General features: G+C 56.0%; 1 protein-coding gene across 3 annotated transcripts in view; it reads right to left on the bottom strand.

Annotated features, from left to right (window-relative positions):
• The window catches only part of SLC45A4 (solute carrier family 45 member 4), a 74,088-nt gene extending 60,459 nt beyond the window's left edge, over window positions 1-13,629 (bottom strand). For all 3 annotated transcript variants that reach the window (XM_082601670.1, XM_082601672.1, XM_082601671.1), the window contains exon 1: window positions 13,369-13,629. The gene's annotated coding sequence lies outside the window, so the exon portion shown is untranslated. The remainder of the gene's footprint in view (window positions 1-13,368) is intronic.
• Between the last annotated feature and the right edge of the window lie 10,269 nt (window positions 13,630-23,898).

The following is a 23,898-nucleotide window of genomic DNA, read 5'->3' as shown; positions in this document are numbered from 1 at the left end:
GGTCTCACATTTCATAACCAAACACGAGCCGGACTCCAGATAGTACCTTAATCTGATCTGCACTTAAACGTGGGGTCTGGGCATTGCCCATCTCCCTCAGACCCAGGGAACAGTCCTGCTCTTCCCCTGGTGCCCGGTACCACAGCCGTCCACCAGGCGCTGGGACCACGGGGTTCAGACCGCGATCCAGCCCAGGCTCTCCTCCCTCTTCCAGCCCCTCACTGTACCCGCAGCGCATGTTCATCACGGGGCTCAAGCTGCCCTCAAGATGCTCCAAAGCTGCCCTGCACACAACGAAGCCCATCTGCAGCCCCGGGAAAGGAAAAAGTGGCCTGTGCACAAGGGGCCTGAACCCCGCAAGCCCACTCGGGGGCCTGGGTTTCTCAGCGACACTGCCAAGACCCCAACTTACCATAAAACCCACAGCTGTCAGCTCCCATGCCAGGCGGCAGGAGGCTGGTCCCACATGCAGGCGCATTCTGCCCAGGGGCAGAGCAGGAGAGCCAAGGGCACTGGGCTCCCAGGCTCCCGCCCCGACGGGTCACCACTGGTTGACCAGGGCCCCCTGTGGAAGGCCACCCTGTCTCCTACAGACCCCTTTCCTTGCATGGCTCTGGTCGCTGCTGCTCCCAGTGCCCCTCGGCCCAGGGGTGGCTTCCAGAGGGGCTGCTGTGGTCCCGGAGCCCTGCCCACCCCTTTGTATGGTCCTAACTCTCCTGGCTCTGCCTGTGGAGGCCACCTGCTTCCTGCCACCAGCAGGATGAGAACGATACAGCCAGAGTACCCCTCCACGACACTGACACACATGCGGTCACCCCGGGGCACGGAAGCTGGCAACGGCAAATCCCGCGACCTCCACGCAAGTATGAAGGAGGGACTCTGAAGTTCTTGGTCAATCTGTTATCAAATCAAGACAAAACTCATCAGCCTTGAAACTGACCCTCAGCTGCAAGACAGTAACTAGGAAGTGCAAGCAGATTCTGAGGCCTGCGTGCCCTAAGGGCCCAAGGTACACGTGACTCATCAGAACTGGGTTCACACACGTACATGCAGCCACTCGGGTCAGTGGCGAGGAAAACAGAACCTAAAGGCAACGCCACATAAACTGGACATGTAGGCCCTATTTAATGCAAATTAGCAATTCACTGTAAAAACGGCAATTTACTTATATCACACCCACAACGTGGAATAAACGCACGGCACTCTGCAAAGTACAGGATGGAACCACAAAGGCACCGCTGCCGACGGCCACATGTGCTCCCTCTGGCTTCCAGGGGTGGGGAGGCAGTTATGCTGGGAAATGAACACTGTGCTGCAGGCATGAAACAGTCTTGCAATTTAAAAAAATACATGTAAACCTAGACAAGATCTTCCTGAGGTGAAAATCTGCAGAAGAAAAAGTGAGAATGAATGGTTTGCAAAATGGTTGAGAAATCCTGGTTTGGGGCTTAAGACCAGATTGTGGCAAAAATAAGAACCGTCCAGGCCAGACTCTGACCAGGAAGACCCTGAGCCCGAGGGTCCGCCTGCCGATGCAGGGGACACGGGTTCGAGTCCTGGTCCGGGAAGATCCCACATGCCACGGAGCAACTAAGCCCGTGTGCCACAATGACTGAGCCTGCGCTCTAGAGCCCGCGAGCTGCAACTACCGAAGCCCACGTGCTACAACTACCGAAGCCCACCCACGCACCTAGTGCTCCGCAACAAGAGAAGCCACCGCAGTGAGAAGCCCGCGCACCACAACAAAGAGTAGCCCCCGCTCGCCACAACTAGAGAAAGCCTGCGCGCAGCAATGAAGACGCAACACAGACAAAAAAATAAATTAAATTAAATTTAAAAAAAGAAAAATGCTTTGCTGAATTGGGGAGCTCGAGGTTTTTAAGGCGTGAGCCACCTGTTCTCCTGGCATGGATGGCCCTGCAATAAACCTTTCTCTGCTCCAGACTCCGACGTTTCAGTCTGTTTGGCCTCACTGTGCGTAGGGCACCTGGACTTGCGCTAACGTGGGAGCTTGCTGAACGTGAGCCAGCACCAGCCATGACCTCAAGAGACACCACACGGCACACACGAGGTGAAGAGGACTGCCCCCAAGGCCCTGGCTGAGAGGCGGACAGGTCAGCCTGGAGAGGAGGGGCCACTCCAGGGCCCGGTGTGGACCTGCTCCAAAGACTCCAAGGACACCCAGGCATCCGCAGGATGCCAGCTACTCCCCCAGGTTGGCCAGCTGTTTGCTGAGCACCTCCCAGGGGCCGGGCCATACCCAGGCCTCCCTGGCTTAATCCTCCAGGGTGCCCCCGGCAGCCCGGTTCACAGGGGAGGAGCATGAGCAGGGTAAGGGGTGGGTAGGGACCCAGGTCACCCCGCAGAGCAGGGCACAGGCCCGCAGGCCCCACGCTGAGGCCTCGCACATGGGCTTCAGGGGGGCCACCAAGCCTAGAAGTCTGTCTTCTGCTGGCAAAGGGGCTGGCATCCCAGGGAGCGAAGCAGGCCTGGGCCACCACACAACACCCAGGAGAGAAGCCTCTGGTTGTGCTGGGGCCACCGGTCGGACTGCGAGTGAGCCACACAAGTGAGCGGGGAGACAGCACTTGGACAGCAGCACCCGGGAGCAACCAGGGAGCGTGGACTGGCCACAGAGGGCCCTTGGGTGCTCCAGGGCTTACGGACATCCTGAGCCCCATTGGTCCATGACGATCATGCCCGTTTCCGGGCAGGGGCCCTGAGGCTCACAGAGGTTAAGTAGGGCGTCCCGAGTCCCAGAGTCCTAAGGGATGCTGAGGGGTCCAGTCTCTGCAGGACCCGGTGCCTCACTGCCTCGGGCCTCAGCCTCCTCACGGCAATCAACTGGCAGGTACCACCCAAGGCTGGTGCTCGGCCAGAATTCCCTGAGCCACCAATTTCCAGTTAGATGAGCCGTGGCCAGTCCCTCGATCCCATCATTAAAGATAAGAATATCTCACTTCCCTGGTGGTGCAGTGGTTGAGAATCCGCCTGCCAATGCAGGGGACACGGGTTCGAGCCCTGGTCCAGGAAGATCCCACATGCCGCGGAGCAACTAAGCCCGTGCGCCACAACTACTGAGCCTGCGCTCTAGAGCCCATGAGCCACAACTACTGAGCCCGTGTGCCACAACTACCGAAGCCCACGCGCCTAGAGCCCGCGGTCCGCAACAAGAGAAGCCACCACAATGAGAAGCCCGCGCACCGCAACGAAGAGTAGGTCCCACTCACCACAACCAGAGAAAACCTGCGCGCGGAGCAGCGAAGACCCAACACAGCAATCAATCAATCAGTCAATAAATAGAAATTGGGGGGCCTCCCTGGTGGCGCAGTGGTTGAGAGTCCGCCTGCCGATGCAGGGGATACGGGTTCGTGCCCCGGTCTGGGAGGATCCCATATGCCGCGGAGCGGCTGGGCCCGTGAGCCATGGCCGCTAAGCCTGTGCGTCCGGAGCCTGTGCTCCGCAACGGGAGAGGCCACAACAGTGAGAGGCCCGCGTACTGCAAAAAAAAAAAATAAATAAATAAATAAATAAATAAATAGAAATTGGGATAACAACTCATCAAGGGCTGTTTTAAGTTTAAATGTTATCTGAAGTTGTCCGTGAAAGCTGTCCAGCACTCAGCAGATGCCAGGTCGGACGGAGCCCCTTCTCGTCCCCCCCACCTGCTACCCCCTGAGATGGGTTCTGTGGCAGAGAAGCTGGTCTGGAGCAGCCACCTTCCCTCGGGGACCTGGGGGATGTGCAGGCTTCACCAAGCAGATGCAACTTCAGTCTCATCTCCTGAGCTGCCCAGGAGCCCCGGTCGCAGCAAGAACACAGGGACCCTGAGGAGGGGATACCAGAAACCAGGCCAGAAGAGCATCTGGGTGAGTGGGGAGGGACACGCACTGACCGGGGCAGGGGGCCTGGTCAATCCATTAGCAAACGCACTTAAGCCACGTCTAATCCATGTGCTTCGGGCTTCCCTGGTGGCGCAGTGGTTGAGAATCTGCCTGCCAATGCAGGGGACACGGGTTCGAGCCCTGGTCGGGGAGGATCCCACATACCGCGGAGCAACTAGGCCCGTGAGCCACAACTACTGAGCCTGCACGTCTGGAGCCTGTGCTCCCCAACAAGAGAGGCCGCGACAGTGAGAGGCCCACGCACGGCGATGAAGAGTAGCCCCCGCTTGCCACAACTAGAGAAAGCCCTCCCACAGAAACGAAGACCCAACACAGCAAAAATAAATAAATTAAAAAAAAAAAAAAGGAATAAGGTCTTTAAAAAAAAAAAAAAAGTGAATAATCCATGTGCTTCGATGGGCACGTGCTGAAGGCAGCTCCTTCCCATCAGCCGAACCGCAGCGGGCAGGGCACAGCGGGGCCCCACAGATGCCACTTGCGGCACAGAGGAATGGATCTGAGAAGTTCAAGGACTCCATGCTGGCCAGCAGCACGTCTTGCCCCGTTCCCTGGCTCTGGTGCAGAGGCCTTGCCCCTCCCAGCAGTCCAGGCGGTCAGGCTCCGGTGAGGGCAGCACCATCCAAGCTTGGTGGTGCCTCTTCCCCGGCCACATCACTGTGGCAACCCAGGAGGGGTCGTCACTTATTAAAATAGATGTCGTTGAAGGGGCATCCCATCTCCACCATCCAAAGCAGCAACTGTGTCCTCAGGCCCCGACAGTCAGGCTTTATTTCTTCCTGAGCCAGCTATAAGAGCCTCCACTTCCAAGAAGCCCTCCCTGAATAGGCTCACCTGAGGATGATAATAATTATCTTGTGTGTCCGGCCAGCACAGTCATCACTCGTTTGTGTATTATTCTTCAGCTGTCCCCTCTCTGCTTAGGCTAAAACTGCTTTTGCATCTCCCACTGTCCCTAGCAGATTTTCTAACAGAGGCATTCAATCCCGAGACAGAATTCCAGATGGACTCCTTAAGGCCTCTGGGCCTCAGTTTTCTCATCTATACACTGGGGATACCAGCCCCCCCGTGCAGAGTGACCAGCAAATTCAGAAGTTAACTCGGAATCTAGGTGGCACCTCGCACAGAACCCGGCCCCCCGTCCATACTCACAGGTGCCTGACAAAGATGCCTGGGGGGATCCTGGGGGCCGTGAGGACCCCATAAACACTCAGAGAGGATGGGTGATGCCCCGGCACACCAATGCCACCAGGTGGCCCGTTCATCAGAGCTAATAACAAGAGCCCCCCAGGCTCAGCTCGCATGGTGGCCTCGCTAAGAATGCGGATTCTTCCCTGTACAAGCCACGTGGCGATTCAGAAAGTATGACTGCTACAGGCGCCCCCGCCCCTACCTGGGCCAAGTGCACCCAGGGCCCCCACCAAAAGCGAACCGGTCGGCAGAGGGGCGGGGACGTTCCTGCAGCCCTCCCGGGAGCCCATCTGGCAGGGGCAGGCGGTGCTCTGCGGGGGGCGGGCCTGGGACCCCAGGCCCAGCTGTGCGGACAGGAGTAAATCCCCGGACGGACAGGTTCTGAGGGGGCCTCCTCAGTATGGAGGAAGTCCATATTAAAACTGTTAACCTCTCCCCAAACCATGTGGTAGCCAGGCAGACGGCACGGCCTGCACTCACTGGGCTTCCAGGCTCTCCCAGCCCCTCGAGACTGAGTCAAAGGTCTATCTGAACTTCACAACCACAAACTGCCACCTTCCACAGGGCTCTTAGCCACAGGGCTCTTCTTATCTAGCCTCTCCGCAGAAGTTGCTCAAACGGTCAGGAATTAACCAAGGACTGATAGCTCGCCGGTGACACTGCCCGTCCCTGAGCCCTGGCCGGGGTGCCTCGATTACCTGCACCTCCAGGACACCGCACAAGCCTTCCGTCTGCTGCGTTAGTGTGACTGCCACCGGCTTGTTCACTTGTTGAAAAAATGGTCCCAATTTTATCTCGCATTTGTGGAGTGTTAAATATTTCGTTCTGTGGAAATGTACTGATATTTTCCACACGTAGTCACAGCACTGAAGAGAAAACCATGATCCCCAAACTTCAGAAACACGGATATTCATCCGGGTGGAGGCGTCCCGCACCCCCAGGGCTCACGGTGCTACGGAGGAGACCCAAGACCTCAGGCCCAGCACCCCCATGGTTGAGCTCCAAGGGTCAGCCGCTTACCGTGTGGCTTCAGGCGAGTCACTTGACCCCTCTGCGCCTCCTTTTCCTCTCTAAAATGCAGCACAGACCTGGCCGGGTTGTTAGAGAATGAGCCGAGGGCTCTGCACAGGACCCAGCCCTCCACATGTTACTTCTCCGGGCCTGCTAAGTGCCAGGAACAAATATGCATTATGCTCCCCTGGTTCTAACTCGGAGCCGTGGGCGGCTTCTGGGCCAAGGTCACCAAGCCAGGGATGGCACAGCCCCGGGCTCTACGACATTTCTGCTGCAGAATAAGGCACAGGGCCCCTCCGGGTCCTCTTAAGAATTAAGAACACTTTCAACATCTGAATAATTCAAGGATGAGCTAGCTAGACATGTTTCAGACAGCCCTGAGCTTTGTCTCAGCTGCCCTGTCCCACTAGGCTCGCTGAGAACCTAGCCCACCGTCTGGCAAATCCAAGAAAAGGGCAGCCTCAACCCCACAATCCTTCCCAGCACCAAATCACAGCTGCCCTCGGTGGGCACCCGGAATGACAGAGAAGCAGCGCTGGAGGCCCCCGGAAGGCCCAGCTACGTACAACCAGCAGAGGGCCTGATGGGGAGGTTTTTTGTCCACCAAGCTTTTAATGCGACAGTTTTACGTAAGTGATATGAAAAAGCCACTAACGGTGACTCTACTATCCCAGTTCCCCCAGCGCACGCATACGGAACCCTGCTGTGCAGGGTCACTTGGGCACCCTGATCTCCCGTGAGCAGCCCAGGCCTGTCTCTAAGCCTTGTTGTAAGGGCCTTAATCCTTGATTTTAGCATCAAGGCCCAAAATGCCAAGAAAGTGTAAACTGGGATTTGTGCGCAGAGCTCAATGGAGGCTTCTCACCCCTCCTCCCCCCCGCCTCCACAGGGCGGGTGAGGCTGCACGGCCTGGCCCATCTCCTCACTACCTGGATGCACCCCAGGATCCCTGGAACGTGACCCCACCTTCACTTATCTCTAGAAACAAAGGCTCCGCCTCACAGTCTGAGGACCCATGTTGTCCACATTCAACGTGAAGCATTCCTAAGTGGACGGCTAACGGCCGGATCTGAGGACGAAAGATGGCAGGGCTTCAAGCCGACCCCCATGAGCAAAGTCCACAGAGCTGGGCGAGCAGCCTCGCCCTCCTCCCCGCCACGTACATTAGCAGAGACCCCTGGCTCCTCAGGATCTCTCGTAGGTCACAGGCTATCCCCCAACACCGCTCTTCTACAGCCCTGAGCCAAAGCACTTCCTGTTTCAGGGCGTGAAGGCAGAGCAATCTGTTGTTGTTTAATTACTAAACTTACTTTCCTATCCAATTTCAATTGGCTTTTAGGCTAAACACAGTAAGTGTCCATGCTTTGAGAGCATCTCCAGCTTAGCTAAGAGAACACCAGCCCAGGACTTCCAAGCAGCTCTGAGGAAGGTTTGGGAACTCACAGCAACCTCACCCGCTTCTCAGGGAGAGAGGCCCCACGTCGACAAACCCCGACCTGTCGGGCTCCTCCGTACCCCCAGGGGCCCTCCCCCAGCCCAGGGGCCCTCGCCCTGGAGACCAGCAAAGAGCATGCTCTCCTCCCTGCAGACACACTCACTGCAGCCAGAGAAGGGAGCCGGGCAGAGAAAGCTGACAGGATCCCCGCAGGGCGAACAAAAACCTCTTTAACTCAAAGCACTCTTCCATAGGCTTAAATTTTAACCCAACCAAATAAAAATGCATTGCCGCTAACCAAAATGCGCACGCTTCTGAGCTGTATTGTCTTTTGCCCCTTAACACAGTCCATCTAGGAAACATGCAATCACATATTCAAGTACACATGGACCAGCATGGACGCCACCATCCAGTGAAGGAGTGGCAGATACGCTACCCCTCCATCCACCGAGCACAGGAAGCTGACAGAGCAGCACCTTAAGGCAAGTGTGCAAACGCAAAGGCGTCCTCAGGGTCCTCAGGTGTGGGCGACTGGGAGAGTCTGAGTTCACAGTTCCTCCGAGCTGAACTGCCTGTGACATGGCCGGTGGTGAAGTCCCAGCCCCGCCCCCTCCACCAAGGTCACCTTCACACTCCCCTCCCTCAGCCCCTGTGGTGGGGTGTACCTGGCATCAAGGACAGGTGGGGAATCCCTTTAATTGAGGCACCTTAAAGGGACCCTCCCCCCACACACCCAGCCAGCTCTATTTTTTTTTTTTTTTTTTTTTTTTTTGCTGTACGCGGGCCTCTCACTGTTGTGGCCTCTCCCGTTGCGGAGCACAGGCTCCGGACGCACAGGCTCAGCGGCCATGGCTCACGGGCCCAGCCGCTCCGCGGCATATGGGATCCTCCCAGACCGGGGCACGAACCCGTATCCCCTGCATCGGCAGGCGGACTCTCAACCACTGCGCCACCAGGGAGGCCCCAGCCAGCTCTTTAAGACACGCTCTGCCAATGTTTTTATTTTGTACATCCAGTAATTATCAAGAACAACAATACATTTCTGCTTCTATGACCACTGTTGAACTGACAATATTTACAGTGACAAAAAATTCTTCTGGATTAACACAGCCTCACGATCACAGAAATGTTTTAAACTGCGGTTTATGTGTACTCTGGTGACAGAGAAGTGTGAACAGTGATGGATAAAAGGCTTTCAAGTATCAAAGTGCGTGGCCTTGAGTAAATTCCGTGAGGGAAAGTGGAGCAAACGTAGGAGCTCAGGAAGAAACGAAGATGCACATGTAAAAACTGTTCACAAGAGTTTGCTCCCTTTTTCAAAGGGTGATGGCAGGCTTTCAAGTCATTAGAGTGTTTCATTATTTTAAACGACAAGGAAAAAGTTTAGATGTCAACTTAAAAATGTGCCCGTAGTTTTTCAAAGTTATTTTACAGAACGGGGGCAAAAATGTCTGAAGATCTCTGCTTTAAGGCAATATACCTCTGAAACAGTCCCAACTTAACAGGTGATCACAATGGCGAAAGCGCAGCCTTCCACACCCTCAGCTGGTGCTCCCCCCTCCCCGTCCATGCCCTCTGGATAAACAAGTTCATCCCAAACCCCTCCCCTCAAAATAATTGATGGGAAAATATTCCTTTCTCTTTCCAAACCAAAACTCACACTCTTTTGGATAAATGTATTTTCTTAAAACGGTGACTAAAATGTTGGCAACGAGGAGCTTATTATTGTTTTCTGGCCTTTTGCAATATCCAAGTGGTCGCTTAAAATTGTGCAGTGAGATCTGCATGTAAAAGTGCAGCAACCACTACATCTGGACCAGAAATGCACTCTCTTTATCTGTTTTAAGGGTTTGCTATGAATTTTGCACTCAAGATTTTCCTTTCATTGAAATGGGAAGAATTTGGTTGCCAACCAGTTCACCTGGCTCCAGGATTTAAAGGCAAAACCCCAGGAGAGACCCTCCAGCAAACTCCAAAAACTCAAAACCAGCTGCGCCACATAATCCCAGGTTGGAAAGTACTTTTTGAAGGCAGCACAATAAAGCACCTCTCAGGCACTGCTTCAGGAATGCAGGTTTCCTCACTGCCAGCGAAATCCTTCAACAGGCTTGGGAGGATGCAAACACCAACGACCCAGGTGGAACAAAGCTTCCCTCACCTGGGCTTGGGGCCAAGCAGACGGGGGGTGGGGGAGTGAGGGCAAGGCAGCCTTGCTCAGTAACTTGAAAAGACTCTGCAAATCCTCCAGCTGCAGGAGGATCCCACCTTGGGACAGCCAGCACCCCAACCCTGCACTTGGGGGGCAAAATGCCCAGCACAGCGTGCACCCTCACTGGGGGCTCCCTGTGGGCCCTGCTATGGACCCTGGTGACCTCTGTCTTGCGTGAGGTTCCAAACTAGCCAAAGAGAACTCAGAACCCTTCTCTCCAACCTTGGGAACCTGTTTCCTTTCCCATCATCTAGCAGTGTACTTAACCCAAGATGAGCGCACTCAACAAACGACCCAGACAGACCAACTGCCCGTGCATCCGGGCAGCACATCCGCGTCGGCTACGGTGGGAACAAGTGTCCAGGCCCTGCTGCAGGACCCGGGTGTAAAAGGAACACTTAGTGCCACGGAAACAGCGGGGATCATGCTGTTGCCCTGCAAGCCTGTGGGTCTTAATCTTCTTAAAATGCCTCCTCTAAAAGTCACTTGCCAAAGGAGGAGCCACACAAAGCAATGTCACCAGTGCCCAAGTGGCAGCGGGATGGAAATGACTGCCGTGTATACTGCTGTGAACAGAGGCAGGGAAGCCTCCTTTGCACCCACATTGAAAAGGTCCACAATCTCCCCCTTCGCGGAAGTGCCTTATTTCACAAAGGCTTAGTTAGCATTTGATACCCTTAAAAAAAAAAAGCCACTCGAAGCACATTTTGAAAGTTCCATGTTTAAAAAGATCCTTGTTCATTGATTTTGGTGGGATAATTAAGCTGATCTAAACAAGGGGACCTTGTCCAGGCACGGGTGGGGGAGGGGCGGCGGGCCTGGCCTCGGCCTGGGAGCCCCTGCTCGGGGGTCCTCTCCCACCCCCTCCTTTCTATGTGGCCTCTCTTCATCTGGGAGGCTTTTTCCCTCTGGTCAGATTTCCACTCAGCAGAGCTAAAATGCTCTCATGTTTCCTGGCTTGGAGTCCAGGCAGCACTCCTAATGGGGTTTTGCTGAGTACACCTTCATCAACGGAATTCTGTTGTGATCAAAAAAAAAAAAAAAAAATCTAGGAAACCAGAGGAAGCGAGTGTGGAGCAGCATCCTCGCCCGTCCTCAGTAGGGACACGGCTTCCAGCACATTCCGGCTCCACAAATTACAGACACGGCTCTGCCAGGGGTGTTCCCGAGGAGGGCACTGCAATTTGGGGTTGTCTGCCACCTACGGTGCTCACCAGTCACCCTCACTCCGTGCCAGGCTGTTAAGTCACGAACCACCCCTGCCGGCTACACAGGGCCGGGCTTCCGGGCCCTACAGGACGAGTGGGAGAGGGCAGTGGGTGCAGACGACTGACGGGGACCAACCGGCGCCACAGGCAGCAAATGAGAGCAAAGCCCAGACCCCGGGGAGGCCCGTCCACTCTCCTCCCCACCCGTCCCTCTGACAACACGGACAAAACCAATCCAACACCAAGTAGCCTAAACGCTGGCTAAAATACCTTCCTGGGTCCCCTTCCTCCACTGGGGCTGGGGGAGCTGCCACAGCCACAGCCGCAGCCCCTCCTCCTCTGCAGACCTGCAGGGCGGGATCTCCCGGCTCCGAGAGGGCAGGGTCCCGTTCCCAGGCTCCTCCCGCCCCGTCCCACTCTCCAACAAGCAAAGTTGAAGGCAGAGGGCCCCAGGACGTTAAAAACTGCAAGCCGCCTTGGAGATCCCCCAGTGCAATCTCTGCTCTGCTTTCACGATGCGACAAGAGCCAAGGCTGCAGCACGCATCTCTGCAAGGGAAGCTGGCAACTCTCACAGGCCCGGAGCCCCCTGGGCAGCCTCCCCGGGGGGACACCCAGTCCACACAACACCCGACACTAAATACCTCATATGCATTTCAAATGCATCTCGAACGATCCCTTCTCCCCTTTACAGCTGCTGCCCATGAAAAACAATTAGCCTGAATGGGACTGAAAGTCCTGATTTTGAAGACAACCTACTCCCCACCCTCTCTCTAGAAGCCCTGGCGTTTTATCTCTGCCTGGGTCTTCCCACCTGGGGCCTACATAGCTCCAGGCTACAGTCACTGCACCTCCCCACCTTCAAGTGGATTCTGCAAGATCTCTCAAGCACTGGATAAACTCTTACTCCTTCTTTTAATACATAATTCAGATCTAGCAGAAAAGTGAGATTATTCCTTTTTTTTTTTTTAAAAGGAGGCTGGGATCACTGTTTCTGATGCCCAGCCATTTAGTACACTTCATCGGTAAACCAATGCTCCAGTTTTGTATATTCTTCCGTCTTCTCCTACTACAAGCACAAAATGGAAGAGATGAAAGATTCCCCCTGTGGGTAACCCTACCTGTCCGTCACTGACGGGAGAAGCAGAGACGCTGAGGTGCAGGGAAAGGCAGGGCTTCACTCACGTAATGCCGCAAAGATCGGCCTGGGTTTTCCCAGGAGAAACAGGCTTCGATCCGGACAATCATGTGAACCCACAACAACTGCTTCGATCACTCATCCCCTACACCCTCCTGCCGCCCCAGGCCTTAGGCTACGAGATGCCCCCAAAACCAGAAGCGACAAGGCCCCTTTTTGCGGGAGTCAACTGGGGTATCCGATGGGGCTGGGTGGCTCAGTCTGACCCATCAGTGCCCCCACTGGAAAGGAAAAAAACCTCACACTCCCTAGGAGATCAAGTGTGTGTCCCCCCCATACACACACAAACACACACCTAGAATCAATATGAATGGTTAATCAGGAGGCTGTGCTGTTTCTTTCAAACCACCGCCCCTCCCGTTTTGACATACCTCCTCTGCAAAAGCCCTTTACTGGAATGTGTTCCCCCAGTCAAGAGCAACACACCTTGGGGAGGAATGGGTTAAGTTCAAGAGCTCTAGGAGGGCGAGGCAGCACGGGAAAGGGAAAGCGGTGCAGAGATGCAGATAAATGTGCGGGGACTTCTGCAGGGCAGGGGCTCTGGACCTGGATGCACCGAGGCACTGGCCCCTCTCCTCCAGGCACAGCTTGGCTGCGGGAAATAGAGGTGTCTTCAAAGGGACAGACCAGAGGACAGTGCAGATAAGACAAAAACACAGGCACAGCCCCGGGGGTCAGCTTGGAACCCCAAGTGTGGAAGCCCGGCTACGCGTGCTGAGGGCGTACGTGTGCTGGGGGCAGGAGGGGTTCAGGCAAAGGGGACAGAAGCTGAACTCTCAGAAGTTGGCGACATCAAACCGAGGGCGCAGGGAAGGGTCGGGACCTAGGGGGCGAGACTCCAGGCTTCCTCTGGGTAGAGTAACCCGAGAAGACGGGGGTGTGGGACGCTGAGGGATGCGACCGGGACAGGGTCCATGGGAAGGTGCACACCGCGGCGAGGGGCCCGGGATGTTCCAGGAGGCTGGGGGGACGGAGACGAGGACGGGCAGGTGCAGTCGGGGAGAAGGGAGAGGGCCAAGGACGGGGGCGGGTGTCCGGGCGGGAGAAGGCTCCCAGCCATGGCGTGGGAGCACCCTCCCCGGGGAAGAGATGCTGGAGCGGGCCGGGAGCGGGACCCGGAGCTCGAGGCCGCGCCCGGGTGGGGTGGGCATGGGAAGCAGCAGGTGCCGGGTGCCCAGGTGCGGGGTCGGGGGCGGCTGGCCGGTCGCTCACCTGTCTCCTCCGGCCGGGGCCGCGGGGCGGCGGCGGGGCGGCCGGGCCGGGCAGGGGCGGCGGGTGCGCGGCGCTCCGGGGGCGGCGGCGGCGGGACCCGGCGATGGCTGCTCCTCGGCCGGCCGGCCGGGCAGGCGGTCAGTCAGCGATAGAGCCGAGGTCAGAGAGAGCGCTTGCGAGGTTGTGGCCGGCGCGCGGAGACAACGCCGCTTTATCAGGTCGGAAACAGCCGCCGCGCGCCGCTTCCGCTGACGCAGCGCCGGCCTGCGCTCATGACTATGCAGCAGCCGCCGCGGGGGTCAGGGCGGGGCCCGCGTCGCGCGCTCCGATTGGCCCCCGTGCACCCCGCCCACTGCTCTGCCCCGCCCCGCCTGCCGAGGCCCCGCCCCTCGGCAGGCCCCGCCCCTGGCGGCATCCAGCCTCCGGTCTCGGGGTAGGGGCTACCGTGCCCACCCCCCCCAGCCCCCGCTTCTCGAGGCTTGAGCACCAGACCCTAACCTAGAGCCCTGACCCCCGACCCCGGCTGCGTGCCTCTAGGTAGCCGCGGGAGGGAGAACTTGCAACCCCCGTCTCTCCCCCGTTCACCCCGCTCCTCCCTCTCCCCAAACGCCCTCCTCGCAGAGGGGCCTGGAGAGCCCCGTGGCCCGCCACCAGCCTAGCCCTCTGCAAACTCCCTCCTCCCAGCCCAACCCCTGCCCCCAGCCCTTAACGGGAAGGGTGGGCTCCGCCGCCAGGTGCGACGGCAAACACCCTCCTCTTACCCTCCACTCGGTTGTCCCTACCTCGCCCTGAACCATCTCCGCCTCCCCGCGCCACCATCTCCCACGCTCAGTGCGCCCCCGCTCCCCACCCCCTGCCCCTTCCAGTCGATGAGCGCCCTGGAGAGCTGGGGAGGACCCCGGACCTGGGGCCTGCCACTCCGCAGCCTGACTCATGGCACGGGCACCGATCCGGTATCAGCCAGCAAGCAGAGTGGCTGTAATCCCTAGGATGGGGCTAATGGGAACTCCTGGGGACAAGGTCGGGGAAGGCAGCTTGATAAACAGTGAAAGAGATGATATAATGGGCTGAGGTCAGACAGCCCTGCACCCATGCCAGGGTTTAAGTGGCTCTGGAGAAATTACTTCACCTCTCAGAGCCTGGGTGTCCTCATCTGTAATATAGAGATCATAAAATCCATCTCATGGGGTTGCTGAAGGGACTGAGACATAAAGAGTGCACTGCACAGCCTCCAGAGCAGTAAAAATGGGGAAATCTGATAATATTAAGTGTTGGCAGGGAAGTGGAGCAACTGGAACTCTCGTACCCCACTTAGTGGGGCTGCAAAGTGATGCAGCCATCTTGGAAATCTGTTTAGAAGTACTGGATTCTATGTAAACCCTATGACCTCCTAGATGCATATCTTATATGATCCTTTTTCTGTTCATAGCAGCACTGTTTGTAATAGCCAGAAAGTGGAAATTACCCAAATGCCTATCAACCATAGAATGGATACATAAATTGTGATATAGTCACATAATGCAATGACAATGAATAATCTGTTACTATATACAACAATGTGGATGACTCCCACACATGATTTTGAGGGGGGAAAAAAAGGCCAGACCCTAAAGCATGCAGAATTCCATGTAGATAAATTGGTAGAAATGTATAAATGGGGGTAGAAGTTAGGATAGTGATTAATCTTGGAGGAGGGAGTGCCAGAGCCAGGACACAGAGGGAGTATCTGGGGTGCTGGTGAGGTTCTGTTTCTTGATCTGGGTGCTGGTTACATGGTTGTGTTCTGTTTATGAAACGTTCTCCAGCTGCACATTCATCATGTGTGTGCTTTTCCGTGTGTATGTGATACTTCAATGAGGGGTTACTAAGAACATCAGGAGTGTATATATAAAGGGCCCAAAGTGGCCCCTGACACGTGTGAGTGCTCATAACTATCTATTGACCTGCCCTGTTGGGTTTTGGCTCTTACGGCCAGAGGATGGAGGCAGAAGAAACTCCACCTGTCCTGTGTGCCAGCTGTATGGTCGTGGGCACCTTACTTCACCTTTCAGAGTCATCTGTTCATGAGACTTCTGATAATACCTAGCTCACAAGTCATCGTGAGGATTAAATAACGCTTTTAAAGAAGACTTGATGTAGTAAGGAGCACAGCATAAGGACTTAATAACTTTGTTTAATTATTCACTAAATGCTGGTATTTATTGAATCTTCTTTATTTTCATTCATTCAGCAAATAATTACTGAGTGCCTGTTATGTGCCGTGTACCATGCCAGGTTCTAGGACAAGAGCTGGCAGCAAGATCTGCTCGCTTTCCTTAAGGATCCCATAGTGGAATGGGAAACACAGATGCCCATCCACCATAGAATAGATACATAAATTATGAGATAGTCACACAATGGAATGATAGCAATGACAATGCAGCTTACTAGCCGCTGTAGCTGTGGAGCCTAGCATAGGATCTGACCCTCAGTAGGCTCTCCGTAAGTGTTTCTGAAAGTGTAAATAAATGCACGAGATACAGAAACATCAGATGAATTGCCTTCTGTAATCCAGAGCTCCACACAGAGATTGGACAGAGAGCAAAGTTGAAGAAAAGCACAGCTCCAATGTGCACATGCCCAACACTGCACATGTGCATGTACATATGTATATGCGTGTACATGTGCATGCATTTGCACGAGGACTGGGAACAGGGCCACTCTGCCAACACTCCATCCCAGCCTAACCAGCCAGGTCCTCATCCAGGTGCTACCACCAAGTAAGGTGCTGTGGACTGCATGCTTGTATCCCCCCAGAATTCATCTTGAAGCCCTACCCACAATGGGATGATATTTGGAGGTGGGCCTTTGGGAGGTAATAAGGTCATAGGGATGGAGCCCTCCTGATGGGACTAGTGCCCTTGTAAGAAGAGACAGAGGAGAGCTTTCTTCCGCTCTATCTGCGTGCGTGCACCAAGGAAGGCTGGCTGAGGTTGCAACCTGGAGGAGGACACCCCCCCGGAACCCCATGCTGGCACCCTGATCTCAGATTTCCCAGCATCCAGAACTGGGAGAAATAGGTGTTTGCTGTTTAAGCCGGCCAGTCTATGGTATTCTTGTTGTAGCAGCCTGAGCTGACCAAGATGGAGCAGAAAATGTGTCTGTGGCCTGTGGCCCCACAATCCAGCTGCCCAGCGTGGCCTGGGAATAGGGCCGATGGGGCCCCTACCTGGCTTCTCCTCACTCCCCGTGAATGGCTGGCCCCCCAGTCATGTAAAGAGAGAGTTGGACACATGGGAGACCCTCTTGCCCTGGACTCTGGCCTGGCTTCAGAGCAGGGTGTGTGTGGGCACCTACCTGTCACAGGTGTGCAACCCGGGCAGTTGCACAGGCCTTGTGCTCAGAAGAGCTTCACACCTGCTTTGCTATACTGCTCGGCTGGCACTCTGTACATTCTGAATAATCTTAAACAAATGATGGAGCGAATCCTGTGTCCTCATTTGTAAGCACATTGACCTGCAGGGACACTTGTGGGGAGCCTGGGGCATGACAACATCTCCATTACTGCTTGTGTGAGCTTGCCTTCTCCCCACCTCACCTGGGGACTCTTGGAGCAGGGCTATGTCCCTCCCATCCATGGACCCCCCCTTCTCCCCACCTCACCTGGGGATTCTTGGAGCAGGGCTATGTCCCTCCCATCCATGGACCCCCCCCAAGGCCTAAGAACTATCAATATAAAACTGTGACCGTGACCATTTCTGGAAGTTTGCCAGGAATCACCTCCTCCAGGAAGCCCTCCAGGATGACCTGCCAGGGAGGAGTGAGTGGCTCCCTCCCGTGAGCTCTGAGGCACTCTGTCCCTTCACCAATCATTCCCAACTGTAACTGGGCATTGTCTGCCTCTCTAGTGGTCTGTGAGCCCTGTCCAAGGGACGGGTACCAGGCCAGGTTCACTGATACATCCCAGAGCCTGCCCACAGTATGGCTGCAGACATGTTTGGATGGAGAGGGTGACAGATGAGAGAGAGAAGAGGAATTTCTTTTTTTTTTTTTTTTTTAATTTCTTTATTTTGGCTCCTCCGGGTCTTTGTTGCGGCGTGGGAGATCCTCGTTGCGGCATATGGGATCTTTAGTTGCGACATGCGGATTCTTAGTTGCGGCATACATGTGGGATCTAGTTCCCTGACCAGGGATCAAACCCGGCTCCCTGCATTGGGAGCATGGACTCTTACCCAATGGACCACCAGGGAATTTCCCCTAGGAATTTCTTAATTAGGGCCCATGCAGAGACTCTGGGGGGTCCATAGACCCCTGAAACAACATGAGCCAACCTTGACTGGGCACTTGCTGAGGATTGGACTCAGCACTCTGAGTTTCCCACGGTCACATGCCTACATGAGTCAGGAGCTTTCATCTTCATCTTGTGACCCCACCCGGTTCAGGTTCAGGACACCTGCAGCAGAGGGCATGGGGCCCCTGTGACCCTTAGCATCCCTGATCGTGGTTCCAGGAGGAAGGGGGAGGATGGGAGTATGGGCCTGGGAGAGGTAGGAGGGAGGGGCAAGATTCAGGGCAGGTCAGGGTTTGGGAGGTGAAGGGGTGATCCGCAGACAGGCTCAGGGGGGTCACGGGGCCTGGGTTTGAACTTTGACCTGGTTGTAAATGAGCCTGAGTCTGTGAAACGGAGGGGACCTTACCTGGAGAAGGTGGCAGTCAGGAGCACACCTGGGAGCCGCCTGCCTGGGCTGAAAGCCTGGCTCTGCCCTCAGCTCCCTGGGCCTGGGCATTCTTAGCTTCCAGGAGGCAAGAGTGACATTTCCTGCCTCGAGGACTGTTGTGAGAAGTGGATGAGTTAGCATCCATCGGCGTGAGTGAGCAGCATCTCCGTGCCTGAGAAGCACTTCCCAGGGTCTAGACGGGGAAGGGAGCTGGTGTGCCTGGCACTCCGTAGCTTGGGATGGCTCAGATTTCACTGTGACTGAGACAATAAGCCTGCTCATTAATTGAGGGCTTCCTGTGCTCCTGGCCCCTTCCCTACCTTACCAGATGTCTTTAGGGACCTGAGGCAAGGAGCTCTCTCCTGAGACTGCGGTCTACGCGCTGACACAGACACGTGCCAGCTGGACACCCTTAGTGGACGCCTCCTCTGCTGCTTTGCAAACCTCTCCTTTATTTTGTTTTGTTTTTTAATTTATTTATTTTTATTTTATTTATTTTTGGTTGCGTTGGGTCTTCGTTGCTGCGTGCAGGCTTTCTCTAGTTGCGGCGAGCGGGGGCTACTCCTCATTGCAGTGCACGGGCTTCTCATTGTGGTGGCTTCTCTTGTTGCGGAGCACGGGCTCTAGGCGCGTGGGCTTCAGTAGTTGTGGCTGGCGGGCTCCAGAGTACAGTCTCAGTAGTTGTGGTGCACGGGCTTAGTTGCTCCGCAGCATGTGGGATATTCCCAGACCAGGGCTCGAACCCGTGTCCCCTGCATCGGCAGGCACATTCTTAATCACTGCGTCACCAGGGAAGTCCCCTCTCCTTTGTTTTTTTTCAGCAACAAACACTTTTAAAAACAGACTCGACTCGTTTGCAGAGTCCCAAGATCTCAGTTAGTAAGCTCATTTATCACTATGTATTTCTGAGCACCTGCTCTGAGCCAGGCCGGGTTCTCAGGGTGCTGGTTTGCAGCTGTCTGCCTGACAGACACCCTCCCTCCAGAACAGAGAGCATAGGGGCAGGCTCCCCTCTCTGCCACTTCCTTGTGTGACCTTGGGAGAAAGACCTCATCTCTTTGAGCCCAGAGGTGAAAGCAGAGGCTGGGAGCTCCCAGAGAGTGGGGTGTGGACTTCCAGGGATGCAGGGTAGGTGGGCCCACACCCTACAGGTGCCAGATCTCAAGCAAGGCGAAGTCCCCCAACTGCCCACGATGGAACCTGAGACCTGAGAGGACAGTGCCTGCCCAGCCCCAAGGGGGACAAATCCATGGAGGGACCTCCAGGTGCTGGATTTGGCAAGAGAGTAGCAGGCTCCCTGAGGTCACAGAGGTGCTTGGGGTCATACAGCTTCTCAGAGGTATATGGCTGACCGGAGCCATCTAGGTGCCTAGGGTCATAGAGGTGCCTGGGGTCCTATGGCTGCCCAGGGTCATACAGCCTCCCAGGGCTTCTTGGGAGTCATATGGCTACCTGGAGTCATACAATCACCTGTGGTCGGTCAGACATTTGCCAGGGGTCATATGGCTACCTGGTCATAGGGTGACCCATGGTCATGTGGCCACTCAGAGTCATAGAGCTACCGGGGTCATATGGACACCTGGGCTCACACGTGCATATCCTTGGAAGTTCAGGCTCCTTCCAGACCATTCTCTCGCCTCTGTGTCCTGGGTGAGCACACACAGACACATACACACCATAGCTGGAATGCCAGCCTCTCAGTCCCCTTCCCCAGCCGGGCCTGAGGAATGACTGGTGTCCTTATTAAGTGATCCCTCCTGTCCCCCACTATGGGGCCTGAAGTCACTGCAGGAACCCCCGGGTACACCTGGGCAGCCTGGGCTCTGGCAGAAAGGGACCCAGGAGTCCTCAGGTGGGGACAGCTGGGCGCCAGCCCATCTGGGTTCCAGTCCCAGCCTTACCCCTTCCTTGCCAGTTTCACACAGGCCCTGTGCTCAGAAAGACCCCGCACTGGGTTTAATATGCTGCCGCCACCTCGATTTTGCAATTCCTAATAGCTTGTGAACCTGGGGACCCGATTGTTCATTTTACTTGGGGGCCTAAAAATTGTGTAGTTGGTCCTGGCTGTGAATGAATCTCTCTGCTTCTCCACGCCTTAGTGTTCTCATCTGTAAATTGGGTGCATGGGCTCAGTTACTAATGCTTATCTGGCTTGGACTCGAGAGCCTGGGGAATGATAAAGGGTGATCGCCAGAACAGACTGAATGCCAGCTCAGGCCCTGCCTGGTCATGGTCCCCTCACGCCCACAGCAGCCCTGTGATCAGCGTGTCAGTGTCCCTGTCTAACCAAGGCACAGAGAGGTAAGGTGGCAGGCCCGGTGTCACACAAGGGGCAGGTGGCCGAGCTAGGATTTGAATGCAGACTGCCTGGCTCTGAGTCCTCCTGTCTTCTGCCCAAGGTCATGGAGCAAGGAGCTCCCAGATTGTCAGGGTGAGGAGGGGCTGCAGCATCCGCTCGGCATCTCGAATCCACTTGTCGGGACACTGAGGGGCAGTCAGAGTGCCTTCAGCTCAGCCATGAACCAAATGACCAGGGTGACCTGGAGAGGAGGGGGGAGGCAGCCGCCCACGGCAGGTGGAGGGCGGGGCACCTGGCAGGACCTGTCAGAACGAAGGGTGAAGGCAGGTGATGCGTGGGGCCACCCCACCCAGGGCCTCTGGTGCAGGCCACAGATGCTGATGTCAACAAGGGCAGGGCAGGCGTCTGGGGTGCTCCAGCCAGGTCACGGTCCTCAGCCAGGACTCCCACCCCCACCCCTGCGTGGTCGGCAGCTCCCTCCATCCTGTGGGTCTCCTCTCTCCTCCTGCCTTTGTTCCTCCTGTCAGCAGTGCCCTCCCTCCTCCTCCTTGGGTCTGCCTGTCCATGCATGCCTCCTCCAGGAAGCCCTCCCAGACCACCGCAGCGCACAGTCATCCCTGCCTCCCCTGACACACAGCAAAAATAAAGCTGGGCTGGGAGTTCCCTGGTGTCTAGTGGTTAGGGTTTGGTGCTTTCCCTGCCGAAGGCCCGGGTTCAGTCCCTGGTCAGGGAACTAAGATCCCACAAGCTGTGCAGCCAAAAAAAAAAAAAAAAACGCTGGGCTTTGATTGTGTCCTGAATCACCACTTACAGTGCAATCCACTCTTTAAAAGGCACTTTTCCTGTCCACGGTCTCATTGGAGCCTCACAGGAACCCTATGGGGTCAGATTTTTTTGTCCGCATTTTGCAGATGGAGACCTAAGAGGCAAGGGAAGGGCCTGAGCTCGCGTGGGGGGTGGTTGCACCACTGGCTGGCACTTATTGCTACCTTCCTGGGGGCCAAGGGCTGGCCCACGTATTTTCATTCATTCATGCAATAAATGTGGACTAGCGCCCGGTCTGTGCCAGGCACTGTCCTAGAGGCTGTGGAAGCCACAGTGGAGGAAACAGACCAACACTATCCCTCCTTCTAAAATCTGCAACCCAGTTGGGAGAAAGACAATGAACAGTCAACACACAGTAAGGAGGTGTGGCAGACACTGGGCAGAAGCAGGAGGGAGGGAGTTCCGGGGGGGAGGGGGGGGCGAGGTCAGGTGAGACCCCTTGCAAAGGGGACTGTGGGAGAGGCCTGAAGGAGGGGAGGGGACAGCCTTGAGGTTGCCCACCCTGGAAGCCACCTGGTCTCATGCTGGAGGCTGGGCATTCCCCCTAACCCCGCAAAGCGCAGGGGGGCCTTTTTGGGCCCCTGGTGGTCCAGTGGGTAAAACTCCGCGCTCCCAATGCAGGGGGCCTAGGATTGATCCCTGGTCAGGGAACTAGATTCTGCATGCATGCTGCAAATAAGACCTGGTGCAGCCAAATTAATTAATTAATTAATATCTAGAGAAACTAGCTAAGTCGGGTTGCCTCCTGGTTCTGCTGCCCTCGCGTCCATTCACACATCCTCACGGTCACCAGTTCACACGGTCGCTCATCCAGCAAATAGAACAGGCTGTCTACAAGGTTTCACTGAGCCTGCGTGAGGGAAACAGACTAAGTCCTTGCTCTCAGGGGCTTATATTCTAGTGGGGAGACACAGCAACAAGTAAATAATAGGAGCTCATGGTATATAAATACCATGGAGAAAAAGAAAGCCGAGGAAGGAGGCCGGGGAGGGGGTCTGCTCTCTGCAGCGGGTGGCCAGGAAGGCCCCTTGAGCAGGAGCGCGAGTCAGGAGGGTCTGGGCAGGAGGGAGGGAGACACAGGGAACTTAAAGTTTTAAAAGGTCTTTCAGGGACTTCCCTGGTGGCTCAGTGGTTGAGAATCCGCCTGCCAATGCAGGGGACACAGGTTCCAGCCATGGTCTGGGAAGGTCCCACATGCCGCAGAGCAACTAAGCCCGTGCGCCACAACTACCGAGCCTGTGCTCTAGAGCCCACGAGCCACAACTACTGAGCCCACGCGCCTAGAGCCCGTGCTCCGTAACAACAGAAGCCCCGCTTGCTGCAACCAGAGAAAAGCCTGCGCGCAGCAACAGAGACCCAACGCAGCCAAATAAGTAAATAAATACACTTATTAAAAACTTTTTTTTTTTTTTTTTTTGCGGTATGCGGGCCTCTCACTGTTGTGGCCTCTCCTGTTGTGGAGCACAGGCTCCGGACGCGCAGGCTCAGTGGCCATGGCTCACGGGCCCAGCCGCTCCATGGCATGTGGGATCTTCCCGGACCAGGGCACGAACCCGTGTCCCCTGCATCGGCAGGCGGACTCTCAACCACTGCGCCACCAGGGAAGCCTAAAAACTTTTTAAAAATAAAATAAAAGGTCTTTCAGGGCAGAGGCAGAGCAGGGAGACCATGGGGGCTTCTGTGACTGTGCAGGGGAGAGCTGCTGGTGAGAGTGAGAAGAGCGGTGGCTGGACACGCATCGAGACACAGGACTGACTGGTGGACAGGCTGTGGAGTCCTTACTCGCAGTGAAAGTTTATCTAAGCCTCCCTAAGCCTCAGTTTTCTCACCCGGTCAGTGGGGTGCTAGGACCTTACTGCACAGGCTCTGGTGAGGAGAAGCCAGGAAAGCGTGGAAAGCCTTACTGAGGCCTGGTCAGGCTGGGCCCTGGTCTAGCCCGGAGGGTACAGCACGCAGTAGGTGCTTTACAAACGGTGGTTTCTTATTTTTTATGTTTTGTGCGCGCACGTGCGCGCGTGTGTGTGTTTTGGCCACACCACTCAGCTTGCAGGATCTCAGTTCTCCAACCAGGGGTTGAACCCGGGCCACGGCAGTAAGCCCAGAATCCTAACCACTAGGGCCCCAGGGAACTCCCTGGTTTCTTACTTTGTAAAAGGAGGTGGGAGAGGGCAATGCTGAACCCAAAGGCAATGAGGTGCTGGTAATGAACTGGGGCCACCATGCTTGGGTGGAGGCAGGCCTCTTGGGGGACAAGGTGGTAGCCCTGTTGGGTGGCTGCCTGTGGCAGGGTCATTATTGTCTGACTTTGTGGTCGGAGAGCCCAAGAGAAGTTGCCGGGGGGCTGGAGTCCAGAGCCAAGCACGCGGGCTGCAGAGAGCACTGACCCCACTTCCCCGGGCGGCGGTGCCAGCAGGCCTCTTTTCCATGGTGTTTACTGAGGTCCTCCGGCTCCAGGGAGCTCGTGTGGGGCCGAGTTCCCGGGGCCGTCCGTCCCCCTGACAGCGTGCTGGGAGGCAGGGAGCGATGCGGGTGGCTAAGTGATGCCTCTGGGGCGGGGGGGCAGGCTCATCAGCCCCTCCTGAATCTACAGGCCCGGGAAACCACCCCAGGCCCACCCCTGACTGGGGCTCAGAGCTGGGGGCTGGGATGGAACTGAGCTGAGACCCCTTTCTCCAGGCTCCCTGGTGAGGAGCGGGTGGAGCACATGCA

Source organism: Mesoplodon mirus (genome assembly GCF_964341445.2).
Source record: "Mesoplodon mirus genome assembly, chromosome: 16".
NCBI classification, from domain to species: domain Eukaryota; kingdom Metazoa; phylum Chordata; class Mammalia; order Artiodactyla; family Ziphiidae; genus Mesoplodon; species Mesoplodon mirus.
This window is presented reverse-complemented; position numbering and strand designations above follow the sequence as displayed.